The following is a 14,234-nucleotide window of genomic DNA, read 5'->3' as shown; positions in this document are numbered from 1 at the left end:
TTCAAGTTTAGGCAGACACTGCGCATGCGCTGAAACACGGAACTTGTGATCTGACAAGAATCCTCTTGACAGATTGCACGAATCCAAAAGAAATGGGCCTCCGCTTGTGTAGAGTTGGGCTATTTGCCCAAATTCTGCTCAGCGAATGCCCTTTAAATGCTTATGCCTGGTAAAAACAAGCGTAAGGCTGACTTTTACCAGCATAAGAGTTTAAAAAATAGAAAATTAAAATGTTATCACTCATTTATACATTTAAGAACCCTGTCCAATAAGTTAAGATTATTTTTAGCCCCTTTAAAAAATTTAATTGGTTTTTCAAAAAATTTAATTTTTGTTTAAAATATATAATTAAATGGCATTTTAATTAATTTTAAACATGTAATTTTAAAAGAAAAATTATTTCGTGTATTCGTGTATTTTTTAAGTGATCCCCATTCATACTTTGTTTATTGGTTGGGCCGGCCCACATGATCCCAGGGGCGCTTGCAAACTGCATGCGCCCCTGGGCCTCCACCTGTGCATACCCAGAGAGGCCCAGGACGACAAATCTACGAACCTTCCGGACCACCAGGTAAATTCGTAGATTTTTTTGCAGGTCAGAACTCCGACCACAAATTTTGGGCCAAAGTGATGCATGGTGCCAGCAAAACATCTGACACTGCAGCATAAATCTAACTTTTAGTATTTATTTTTAAGACTTAAATACTTACATTATTTATTTTTAGTTTACAAGAGCTGCAATTTTTGTGGATTGTGCATATTTTTGCAGTTTTTAAGGGCAACAACTTGCATTTATATAGTGCTTTAATGTATATAATCAGATTAAAAACTGAAACCATGGCAAAGTGACAAAAAGCCTGGCCAAAGAGGTGGGTTTTAAGGAGGATCTTAAAGAAGTAGAGATGGGGATGTGGAAAGACTAATAGAGGGAATTCCAGAGCTCAAGAGACTAGATGGCTAAAGGCTTGGCCACCAATGATGGGGCAAAAGGAGTTGGAGATGCACAAGTGGCCAGATTTGAGGAATGGATAGCTCTTGGATGGTTGTAGGGCAGGAGGAGGTTCAAGAAATGGGGATGGGCAAGGCCATGAAGGGATTTGAACACAAGGATGAGAATTTTAAATTTGAGGAATTGGTGGACCGGAAGCCAATGTAGGTCAACAAGCACAGGGAGAATGAATGAGTGGAAAATTTAATTAACTGAATTTCATGGAATGTGGAGGATGGGAGCCTGACCAGGAGAGCATTAGAATAGTTGAAATAAAAACAGAAAATGCTGGAAATATTCAGTAGGTCAGACAGCATCAATGACCTTATGTCAGAACTGGCAAAAGTGAGAGACCTAACAGGTTTTAAACAAGTATAGAGGCAGGGAAAGGTGGGGATTAGAGGAAAGAAATAAAGGGAAGGTCTGTGGTTGGGTAGAATGCAGGAGAGATTAAATGACAAAAGGGATGATGGTGCAAGGCAAAAGGAGATGGTAATGGGACAAATAAACAAAAGATGGATCGAGAGAACGACAGAAGCCATTGCTGGAGATGCTTTAGCTATGATTAGACAGGAAAGATTGGAACCAGACAAGAGCACATCGCTTGACACACACTGCATTATAATATCACTGATCTACCATGGCATTGCTCATACCGAAACAGTTATATGGGCATTTTTAACTCTGCCCACCTGGTGGAAACTGAGCAGGCATATAAATTTGGCTGGTGAGACTTACCCACCAAGGTCCCACTGTCCTCCAGCAGACTCTGACTTTAACCTGATTTTTTGAGCAGGCCCAGTGGGTTTCAGATTTAAATATGCAGATTCGGCGGTAATGATGTAATTGGCGCTCAGACTGCCATTTTAACCAGAGTCCTGCTCTTGGAAGCAGTTGGCTTTCCTGCAAGATCAAGTGCGCAGGAAGAGTCAGGTCCACTTTCATTGTGGGGCCAGAAACAGCAGAAGTGCAAGGTCCTCGCGAAGCCCTTTCCTACCTACTCAGGTCCGTTTCTTTAGCCTTGATTGCCCACAATGGCCTCCTGCTGCCTCACATTCAACTCCTGCCCGCTGGTATGCTGCCACTACCTGCCGGATGGGAAACTGATGGGACAACGCAATAAAATCTCCTCGGCTTCGTGCTGTTAAGGTCGGGATGGTTTGCTGCCCACCTTGGCTCCACCCACATGACTTCCACCTTCTTAAAATCGGGTCTTGTGTCTCTTTTCCTGCAATGGTATTTCTTTCCCACTCATTATTTTTATCTTGAGCGCTCAGTATTTGTCTTTTTTTTTCTCTCACAATCCTTTTTCCTGTATGACTTACATATTTTTCTTACTATGATGTCAATATCATTCTGACTGATTCATTTTTTCATTGTTTTTGCCTCACTGATTCTATGTCTTTCCTCCCCATTTTCTCTTGTCTCTGTGTCACATTCTCACATGTTTCTTTTTTTGTTGTTAATATCTTTCTCTTACTTGTCTCCCCCCCACCTGCTCCCCCCCCCCCCGCCCCCTCCAATGTACCTCTAAATGTGATCTGGGAGCATTGAGGTGGGCGATTATGGTTGAAAAGCACAGAAGTTGGGGGTTGAAGTAATGAGGCCTTGAGTATAGACACAGGTACTGAGTATAGGCCTGAATGTGGGAGGAGCATCTTCATTCTTTTGCTGCTCATTCTCTTTTGCTGTCCTCTTTCACATCTCATTGGGCAGAGAAGCTTTCAGGATGGGTAGATGAGTCAGGATGCACACAAATGGGCAGATGAATAAACAGGCAAGCCAGGAAGGATTTGGTGGGTAACATAGAAACATAGAAAATAGGTGCAAGAGTAGGCCATTCAGACCTTCGAGCTTGCACCACCATTCAATAAGATCAGGGCTGATCATTCCCTCAGTACCCCTTTCCTGCTTTCTCTCCATAACCCCTTGATCCCTTTAGCTGTAAGGGCCATATCTAACTCCCTCTTGAATATATCCAATGAACTGGCATCAACAACTCTCTGCGGTAGGGAATTCCACAGGTTAATAACTCTATGAGTGAAGAAATTTCTCCTCATCTCAGTCCTAAATGGCCTACCCCTTATCCTTAGACTGTGTCCCCTGGTTCTGGACTTCCCCAACATCGGGAACATTCTTCCTGCATCTAACCTGTCCTGTCCCGTCAGAATCTTATATGTTTCTATGAGATCCCCTCTCATCCTTCTAAACTCCAGTGTATAAAAGGCCCAGTCAATTCAGTCTCTCTTCATATGGCAGTCCAGCTATCCCGGGAATCAGTCTAGTGAACCTTCGCTGCACTCCCTCAATAGCAAGAACGTCCTCAGATTAGGGTAAGCAGACAATCTGGGGACAGGCAAGTCAGCAGATGGTCCAGGAAGCATTGGGGCAGGTGGATGAGCTGGCAAGTGGTCACCACTCAGAGTGGTGGGGAAATTTGAAGTGGGCCGACAAACAGGTGGGATGAGGAGCACCGTGTAAGGGAAACAGATGGGCTGAGAATCACTGCCCTTGACCCAGTTTGGCATGGCGTCAGCTTGAAGCTGATTTTCTCTGCTATGTTCTGCACTTCTTTACTGTAGAAAACATAGTGGAGATAATTGGCTATGGTGCAGTCTGGCCAGGGGCGATGCAGAATGTCTGAAAACTGGACAGGGCAGGCTGGGAATGGATAGAGGCGATTGAGGACATGCGGGCCACATATGAACTCGGGTTGGGTAGAGCAGCGACAAGGGCAAATGATGTGTATCTCTTTTAAAAGCAAAAAACAAAAAATGTGGAGCTCTCATGGTGTTGCTCAGGGCTGCACCAAGGTGTCAGAAAGTGCCTGCACCAGGAACAGATGCAAGTCTTCGAGACAAACTCAAGCAAATGAGCTCTGACATATGTTAGGCCTCAGGAACATTTTTAGCAGAGATTGAGTTTCTGAGTAAATTGAAATATTTCATGTGTGTTTATTCTGTTATAAATGGTACATGTTCTTTGTGTGTAAGTTGAAGAAACAAAATGGCAGAAAATAAATTATCAGAAATATTTTGGGGTTTTTTTTGTTCGCCTTTTTGCTGACTGGTTATTCTAGATTGGTTCTTTCATACATCCTCAGTTTTATTTGGAAGCTTATCTATCTGCTTTTCCCATGTTTGATTAGTACATTGTCTACCTCTTCAGTTGCAATTTCTTGTGGTTCTATGAATATGAACTGTAAATTAATCAGGTGCAAGTATGACACATACTTGCCACAGAAAGTGTGATGCCTGTGCTGTGATGGAGCAAACCAGAAATGTCAGTTTATGTACTGACAGATCAAGGTTAAAAAAAAACTGCATTTACATATTGCTTGATCACATCTCTCAAGCACATATACAAATAAAATGAATTACATTCAGCAATCACTGTTGTTATGCAGAAAAATGACAGCCATTTTTCACACAGCAAAGTCCCATAAAAAACAATGAGGAGAATGATCAATCGTTGTGGTGCTGTTAACTGAGGGAGGAATATCGGCCGAGCCTTCAGTAAAGTTTTCTGCTCTTCTTTGAATAGAGTTGTGGGATCTTTAATGTATCCTTAAAGCATCATAATAGGAATAATGGACTTTGGATTAAAATCAAATCTGAAGAAAGATTGCATCTCTGACAATGCAGTACTTCTCGTGTCATTCTAGTTGACATGTTTCAGTCCTTGAGTGGAGCTTGAAACCTTCTGACTCAGAAATGAAATTGCGACTTCAGGGTGAGGCTGAGATAAAAAGAGAAAATGCTAAAAATGCTCAGTAGGTCAGGCAGCATCCGTTGAAAGAAAGTAACAGAACAAAGAAAGAGTTGCAATTATACAGGGCCTTTACAGCCAATGAAGTACATTTGGAGTGTAGTCACTTTTGTAATGTGGAAAACGTGGCAGCCAATTTGTGAACAGCAAGCTCCCACAAACAGCAATGTGATCATGACAAGATAAATTGTTTTAGAGATGTTGATTGAGGGATAAACATTGGCCAGGACACCGGGAATAACTCCCCTGCTCTTCTTCGAAATAATGCCATGGGATCTTTTACGTCCACCTGAGAGAGCAGACGGGGCCTCGGTTTTACATCTCCTCTGATAGTGCAGCACTCCCTCTGCACTGCACTGGAATGTCAGTCTGGATTTATGTGCTCAAGTCCCTGGAGTGGGACTTGAACCCACAACCTTCTGACTCAGAGGCGAGTGTGCACTATTTACAGGATACACTGCAGCAACTCACCACGGCTTCTGCAGCACCTCCCAAACCTGCAACCTCTACCACTTAGAAGGACAAAGACAGCAGGTTCAAGGTAGACAAATCCCCTGGTCCTGATGAAATGCATCCCAGGGTATTAAAAGAGATGGCGGAAGTTATAGCAGATGCATTCGTTATAATCTACCAAAATTCTCTGGACTCTGGGGAGGTACCAGCGGATTGGAAAGCAGCTAATGTAACACCTCTGTTTAAAAAAATGGGGCAGACAAAAGGCAGGTAACTATAGGCCGGTTAGTTTAACATCTGTAGTGGGGAAAATGCTTGAAGCTATCATTAAGGAAGAAATAGCGGGACATCTAGATAGGAATAATGCAATCAAGCAGATGCAACATGGATTCATGAAGGGGAAATCATGTTTAACTAATTTACTGGAATTCTTTGAGGATATAACGAGCATGGTGGATAGAGGTGTACCGATGGATGTGGTGTGTTTAGATTTCCAAAAGGCATTTGATAAGGTGCCACACAAAAGGTTACTGCAGAAGATAAAGGTACGCGGAGTCAGAGGAAATGTATTAGCATGGATAAAGAATTGGCTGGCTAACAGAAAGCAGAGAGTCAGGATAAATGGGTCCTTTTCGGGTTGGAAATCAGTGGTTAGTGGTGTGCCACAGGGATCGGTGCTGGGACCACAACTGTTTACAATATACATAGACGACCTGGAAGAGGGGACAGAGTATAGTGTAACAAAATTTGCAGATGACACAAAGATCAGTGGGAAAGCGGGTTGTGTAGAGGACACAGAGAGGCTGCAAAGAGATTTAGACAGGTTAAGCGAATGGGCTAAGGTTTGGCAGATGGAATATAATGTCAGAAAATGTGAGGTCATCCACCTTGAAAAAAAAAACAGTAAAAGAGAATATTATTTGAATGGGGAGAAATTACAACATGCTGCGGTGCAGAGGGACCTGGGGGTCCTTGTGCATGAATCCCAAAAAGTTAGTTTGCAGGTGCAGCAGATAATCAGGAAAGCGAATGGAATGTTGGCCTTCATTGTGAGAGAGATGGAGTACAAAAGCAGGGAGGTCCTGCTGCAACTGTGCAGGGTATTGGTGAGGCCGCACCTGGAGTACTGCGTGCAGTTTTGGTCACCTTACTTAAGGAAGGATATACTAGCTTTGGAGGGGGTACAGAGACGATTCACTAGGCTGATTCCGGAGATGAGGGGGTTATCTTATGATAATAGATTGAGTAGACTGGGTCTTTACTACTTGGAGTTCAGAAAGATGAGGGGTGATCTTTTCAAAACATTTAAAATAATGAAAGGGATAGACAAGATAGAGGCAGAGAGGTTTTTACCACTGGTCGGGGAGACTAGAACGAGGGGACACAGCCTCAAAATACGGGGGAGCCAATTTAAAACCGAGTTGAGAAGGAATTTCTTCTCCCAGAGGGTTGTGAATCTGTGGAATTCTCTGCCCAAGGAACCAGTTGAGGCTAGCTCATTGAATGTATTCAAATCACAGATAGAAAGGTTTTTAACCAATAAGGGAATTAAGGGTTATGGGGAGCGGGCGGGTAAGTGGAGCTGAGTCCACGGCCAGATCAGCCATGGTCTTTTTCAATGGCGGAGCAGGCTCGAGGGGCTAGATGGCCGACTCCTGTTCCTAATTCTTATGTTCTTATGTTCTTATGAATGCCATCCCTCCAAGTACACCACCATCCTGGCTAGGACATATATCGCTTCATTGTCACTGGATCAAAATTCTGGAACTCCTTCCCTAACCTAGCATTGAGAGAGTACCTTCACCACACGAACTGTAGTGGTGCAAAAAGATGGCTCACCACCACCTTCTCGAAGGCAATTAGGGATAGGCTATAAATGCCAACCTTGCCAGCGACACCCATAATCCCAAGAATGATAAAATAAAACTTTCATGTATTTTCTTATTTATGTGATTCCTTCTTTAACAACTATCTCTGCAAAAGTATGTAGTGCATTTAAACAGCACCCTCTTGGTAACGCATTTTAATTGTAGTACTTTTAATCAGAATTCCCTCCAAACTTGAGTAATGGCACATGCATTATACAAAATGATGCTGAAAAAGAGCAACTAAATAGAGAAATAAATTGCAGCAGCTGTAACCATTTACAATAGGTTGCAAATGATTCCGGTTTATATAATTTGACATTGTTTATAGTTTTGTTGTGTAGAAAAAAAGGAATCTGGTAACCTAAATTGTGTTTTTTTTAGTTGAAGCAGTCACACTTTATCTTGTGTTTGATGTATTAAAGGAAAAGAAACTGTTCACTTTCACTGTCCGACATAAGAGCCTTTAACTTGGTGAGTGTCCCGAAGCGCTTTGTACAGTGAAGCCTCAGGAGAGGGCACTGAAAGCATGGTCAGAAAGATAAGACTTTTGAGGAGACTTTTCCAGGCCATTAGAAACATAGAAACATAGAAAATAGGTGCAGGAGCAGGCCATTCAGCCCTTCTAGCCTGCACCGCCATTCAATGAGTTCATGGCTAAACATGAAACTTCAGTACCCCCTTCCTGCTTTCACGCCATACCCCTTGATCCCCCGAGTAGTAAGGACTTCATCTAACTCCCTTTTGAATATATTTAGTGAATTGGCCTCAACTACTTTCTGTGGTAGAGAATTCCACAGGTTCACCACTCTCTGGGTGAAGAAGTTTCTCCTCATCTCGGTCCTAAATGGCTTACCCCTTATCCTTAGACTGTGACCCCTGGTTCTGGACTTCCCCAACATTGGGAACATTCTTCCTGCATCCAACCTGTCCAAACCCGTCAGAATTTTAAACGTTTCTATGAGGTCCCCTCTCACTCTTCTGAACTCCAGTGAATACAAGCCCAGTTGATCCAGTCTTTCTTGATAGGTCAGTCCCACCATCCCGGGAATCAGTCTGGTGAATCTTCGCTGCACTCCCTCAATAGCAAGAATGTCCTTCCTCAAGTTAGGAGACCAAAACTGTACACAATACTCCAAGTGTGGCCTCACCAAGGCCCTGTACAACTGTAGCAACACCTCCCTGCCCCTGTACTCAAATCCCCTTGCTATGAAGGCCAACATGCCATTTGCTTTCTTAACCGCCTGCTGTACCTGCATGCCAACCTTCAATGACTGATGTACCATGACACCCAGGTCTCGTTGCACCTTCCCTTTTCCTAATCTGTCACCATTCAGATAATAGTCTGTCTCTCTGTTTTTACCACCAAAGTGGATAACCTCACATTTATCCACATTATACTTCATCTGCCACGCATTTGCCCACTCACCTAACCTATCCAAGTCACTCTGCAGCCTCATAGCATCCTCCTCGCAGCTCACACTGCCACCCAACTTAGTGTCATCCGCAAATTTGGAGATACTACATTTAATCCCCTCGTCTAAATCATTAATGTACAATGTAAACAGCTGGGGCCCCAGCACAGAACCTTGCGGTACCCCACTAGTCACTGCCTGCCATTCTGAAAAGTGCCCATTTACTCCTACTCTTTGCTTTCTGTCTGACAACCAGTTCTTAATCCACGTCAGCACACTACCCCCAATCCCATGTGCTTTAACTTTGCACATTAATCTCCTGTGTGGGACCTTGTCGAAAGCCTTCTGAAAGTCCAAATATACCACATCAACTGGTTCTCCTTTGTCCACTTTACTGGAAACATCCTCAAAAAATTCCAGAAGATTTGTCAAGCATGATCTCCCTTTCACAAATCCATGCTGACTTGGACCTATCATGTCACTATTTTCCAAATGCGCTGCTATGACATCCTTAATAATTGATTCCATCATTTTACCCACTACTGAGGTCAGGCTGACCGGTCTATAATTCCCTGCTTTCTCGCTCCCTCCTTTTTTAAAAAGTGGGGTTACATTGGCTACCCTCCACTCGATAGGAACTGATCCAGAGTCAATGGAATGTTGGAAAATTACTGTCAATGCATCCGCTATTTCCAAGGCCACCTCCTTAAGTACTCTGGGATGCAGTCCATCAGGCCCTGGGGATTTATCGGCCTTCAATCCCATCAATTTCCCCAACACAATTTCCCGACTAATAAAGATTTCCCTCAGTTCCTCCTCCTTACTAGACCCTCTGACCCCTTTTATATCCGGAAGGTTGTTTGTATCCTCCTTAGTGAATACTGAACCAAAGTACTTGTTCAATTGATCTGCCATTTCTTTGTTCCCCGTTATGACTTCTCCTGATTCTGACTGCGGGGGACCTACGTTTGTCTTTACTAAGCTTTTTCTCTTTACATACCTATAGAAACTTTTGCAATCCGCCTTAATGTTCCCTGCAAGCTTCTTCTCATACTCCATTTTCCCTGCCCTAATCAAACCCTTTGTCCTCCTCTGCTGAGTTCTAAATTTCTCCCAGTCCCAAGGTTCGCTGCTATTTCTGGCCAATTTGTATGCCACTTCCTTGGCTTTAATACTATCCCTGATTTCCCTAGATAGCCACGGTTGAGCCACCTTCCCTTTTTTATTTTTACGCCAGACAGGAATGTACAATTGTTGTAATTCATCCATGCGGTCTCTAAATGTCTGCCATTGCCCATCCACAGTCAACCCCTTAAGTATCATTCGCCAATCTATCTCAGCCAATTCACGCCTCATACCTTCAAAATTACCCTTCTTTAAGTTCTGGACCATGGTCTCTGAATTAACTGTTTCATTCTCCATCCTAATGTAGAATTCCACCATATTATGGTCACTCTTCCCCAAGGGGCCTCGCACAATGAGATTGTTAATTAATCCTCTCTCATTACACAACACCCAGTCTAAGATGGCCTCCCCCCTAGTTGGTTCCTCGACATATTGGTCTAGAAAACCATCCCTTATGCATTCCAGGAAATCCTCCTCCACCGTATTGCTTCCAGTTTGGTTAGCCCAATCTATATGCATATTAAAGTCACCCATTATAACTGCTGCACCTTTATTGCATGCACTCCTAATTTCCTGTTTGATGCCCTCCCCAACATCACTACTACTGTTTGGAGGTCTGTACACAACTCCCACTAACGTTTTTTGCCCTTTAGTGTTCTGCAGCTCTACCCATATAGATTCCACATCATCCAAGCTTAATGTCTTTCCTAACTATTGCATTAATCTCCTCTTTAACCAGCAATGCTACCCCACCTCCTTTTCCTTTTATTCTATCCTTCCTGAATGTTGAATACCCCTGGATGTTGAGTTCCCAGCCCTGATCATCCTGGAGCCACGTCTCCGTAATCCCAATCACATCATATTTGTTAACATCTATTTGCACAGTTAATTCATCCAACTTATTGCGGATACTCCTTGCATTAAGACACAAAGCCTTCAGGCTTGCTTTTTTAACACCCTTTGTCCTTTTAGAATTTTGCTGTACAGTGGCCCTTTTTGTTCTTTGCCTTGGGTTTCTCTGCCCTCCACTTTTCCTCATCTCCTTTCTGTCTTTTGCTTTTGCCTCATTTTTGTCTCCCTGCATCGGTTCCCATCCCCCTGCAATATTAGTTTAACTCCTCCCCAACAGCACTAGCAAACACTCCCCCTAGGACATTGGTTCCGGTCCTGCCCAGGTGCAGCAATGTGAAGAGGATTAAAAAGGGCTTTCCAGAGAGTTGGGTTGATATGGCTAAAGGGAGCAAAGGAGAATCGATTTGGAGGATCAACAGTGACAGTCTGGAATTGAGCTGCAGAGGTCGGGTGGAGCAAGGCTAAGGAGGGATTTGTAAATAAGGATTAGGATTTGGAATTCGATGCATTGGGGGACAAGGGAGCCAGGGATGGTCAGTGTGGACAAGGTGTGATGGATGAGTGGTATATAGTGTAGGACAGGAAATGGTGAGCAGTGTGTTGAACTAAAAATGTTTTCTGTTAGGATTCTTGATAACAGTAATTTTTCACTGGAGGAGCTAAAGCTTTCAAACAGCAAACCCTGGTGTGCCCACTTTAATGGCCAGTTCGTAATAGGGCCCAAGTTTCCCCAGGAGTTGCTCTGTTTTTTTTCGAGCAACTAGATTTTTTTGGAGTAACTTAAAAATCGCAATTATCCCCATTTAAGTTGCTCCAATGTAAGTGAGTTAGTTAGGTTTTTTTTTAGTTCCGCTTTTTTTCAAAGTGGGGGACGTTTCCAGCCACTTACGCCTGCTTTGGCCATTTAAGCAAGTTTAGCCAGCTAAAACTTACTCCAAACTAAGTTCGGCCAGAGTAAGTGGCCACTTTTGTAAGTTCTGAAAAACCCTGTGGTGTATTAAGAAATCAGCGCAGGTAGCCTCCAAATGACAGTGTTATGATAGGAATACTATTTTTTTTTTAAATCCCAAGCAGCAAGAATGGACAGGGTGGGTGTAGGTGCTATCAGCTTGATTAAACTGAGTATATTTTTCGTAAAGATAGCTAGATATTAAAGTACTGGAAAATCTTTGAATATTCTTTTCTGCCCCCCCGCCGGATCAAAACTCTTCCCCTCTTCCCCCCCCATCAAAACTCTTCTCCTTCGCACCCCCCAAAAACTCTTCCCCACCCCCCACCAACCTGCCTTTTGTAGCCCTCAGCGCGAGAAGGCAGCGGCCGGCCTGTGCGGCAAGCCACCAGCCCGGGATAGGGACGGCGACCGTCGGCCCCTCCCACACAGCCTGCATCACACACTCTCAGATTCTGGGGGCTCGGAGCTACTGCGCATGCGCGCACATTCCAGCGTGCAGAGGTCCCGGCACTGTTTTCAGCACCGGGACCTGGCTCCGCCTCCGAATCCAGTTGCCACGCTACGCCACTATGGAGGAGAGGCTGGGGAGCGACCAAACTCGGCCTGAAGATTTTTGGTGCCCTTGGAGTTCTACAAAAGTGGCGCACCTCTGTACTGGCCAAATTCAGGCCCGTAGAATGGTTACAGCATTCGGCCCGTCGAGCCCATGTCGACTCTCAGCTCGTCCCACTCCCCTGCCCTTTCCTTGTAGCCCATGCAAATCTTTTTCTTTCAGATACTTATCCAACTCCCTTTTGAAAGATAAAATTGAGTCTGCCTCCACCATCCTTTCAGGCAGTGCCTTCCAGATCTTAACCACTCGCTGCGTAAAAATGTTTTTTCTCATGTCGCCTTTGGTTCTTTTGCCAATCACCTTAAATCTGTGTCCTCTGGTTCTCAACACATCTACCAATGGGACCAGTTTCTCTCTATCTACTCTGTCCAGACCTCCCCTGATTTGGAACACCTCTATCAAATCTCCTCTCAATCTTATCTGCTCCAAGGAGAACAACTTTCGATTCTCCAGGCCCTGATTCCTGGAATCATTCTCGTAAATCTTTTCTACACCCTCTCTAAGACATTCAGATCCTTTCTAAAGTGCGGTGCCCAGAATTGGACACACTACTCCAGTTGGGACCGTACCAGTGTTTTATGCAAGTTCATCATAATTTCCACACTTTTGCTTTCTCAACCTTCCTTGCCACCTTCAACGATTTATGCACACATACCCCCCAGGTCTCTCTGTTCGTGCACCCGCTTTAGGTTTGTATTATTTAGTTTATATGTCCTCTCATTCTTTCGACCAAAATGCATCACTTCACACTTTTCTGCGTTAAATTACATTTGCCATGTATCTGCCTATTTTACCAGCCTGTCTATGTCTTCCTGAAGTCTATCACTCTCCTCCTCACTGTTCACTATACCTGTACTTTCAAATTTTGTGTTATCTGAAAATTTGGAAATTGTGCCCTGTACACCCATGTCCAAATCATTAATATATATCAATAAAAGCAATGATCCTAGAATTGGCCCCGGGGAACAACAGTGTATACTTTCCTCCAGTCCGATAAACAACCGTTCACCACTACTCTCTGTTTCCGTCACTGAGCCAATTACGTATCCATGCTGCCACTGTCCTTTTATTCCATGGCTTCAATTTTTCTGGCAATCCTATTATGTGGCATTTTGTCGAATGCCTTTTGGAAATCCATGTGCACTACGTCAACCGCATTACCCTCATCAACCCTCTCTGTTACCTCATCAAAAAACTCGATCAAGTTGATTAAACATGATTTGCCTTTAACAAATCCATGCTGGCTTTCCTTAATTAATCCACCCCTATCCAAGTGACTGTTAATTTTGTCTCTGATTACTGTTTCTAAAGACTTCCCATTACCGAGGTTAAACCGACTGGCCAGTAGTTGCTGGGTTTATCTTTACACCCTTTTTTGAACAATGGTGTAACATTTCCAATTCTCCAGTCCTCTAACACCACTCCCGTATCTATGGAGGATTGGAATATTATGACCAGTACCTTCACGATTTCCGCCCTCAATTCCCTCAACATCCTAGGATGCCTCCCATCCACTCCTTGTGATTTATCTACTTTAAGTACAGCGAGCCTTTCTAATACCTCTTCTTTCTCAATTTTTATTCTATCAAGTGTCTCCATTACCTCCTCCTTCATTATGTCTATGGCAGCATTCTCTTCCTTGGTGAAGACAGATGTAAAGTATTCATTTAGTACCTCAGCCATATTCTCTGCCTCAATGATACGTCTCCTTTTTGGTCTCCAATCAGCCTCACCCCTTCTCTTATTACCCGTTTACTATTTATATGCCTAAAGAAGGCTTTTGGATTACCTTTTATGTTAGCTGTCATATTAATCTCATACCCTCTCTTTGCCCCTCTTATTTTCTTTTTCATTTCTCCTCTGAACTATCTATATATAGCTTGATTCTCAGATGTATTTGCAACCTGACATCTGTCATACGCTCCTTTTCTGCTTCATCATATTATCCAGGGAGCCCTGACTTTAGTTGCCCTACCTTTCTCCCTTGTGCGAAAGTACCTCGACTGTACTCAAACTATATCCTCTTTAAAGGCAGCCCATTGTTCCTCTAGAGTTTTGCCTGCCAATCTTTGATTCTAGTTTACCCCTCTCCAGATCAGTTCTCATCCCCTTGAAATTGGCCTTCCCCCAGTTAAACATTTTTACTCTAGATTGCTCCTTGCCCTTTTCCATAGCTAATCTAAACCTTATATTACTATGATCA

At 43.5% G+C, this 14,234-nt stretch overlaps 1 protein-coding gene and 1 long non-coding RNA gene across 8 annotated transcripts in view; one reads left to right on the top strand and one right to left on the bottom strand.

Annotated features, from left to right (window-relative positions):
* LOC139276015 (interleukin-1 receptor accessory protein-like 1) overlaps positions 1 to 14,234 on the top strand; it is a 1,534,993-nt gene that overhangs the window by 213,364 nt on the left and 1,307,395 nt on the right. The window lies entirely within an intron of this gene.
* LOC139276017 (uncharacterized) overlaps positions 1 to 14,234 on the bottom strand; it is a 97,762-nt gene that overhangs the window by 78,707 nt on the left and 4,821 nt on the right. The gene's annotated exons all lie outside the window — the stretch shown is intronic.

Source organism: Pristiophorus japonicus, chromosome 11, assembly GCF_044704955.1.
Source record: "Pristiophorus japonicus isolate sPriJap1 chromosome 11, sPriJap1.hap1, whole genome shotgun sequence".
Taxonomy (NCBI): domain Eukaryota; kingdom Metazoa; phylum Chordata; class Chondrichthyes; family Pristiophoridae; genus Pristiophorus; species Pristiophorus japonicus.
The sequence above is the reverse complement of the archived record's forward strand: the minus strand, read 5'-3'. Positions and strand labels throughout refer to the sequence as shown.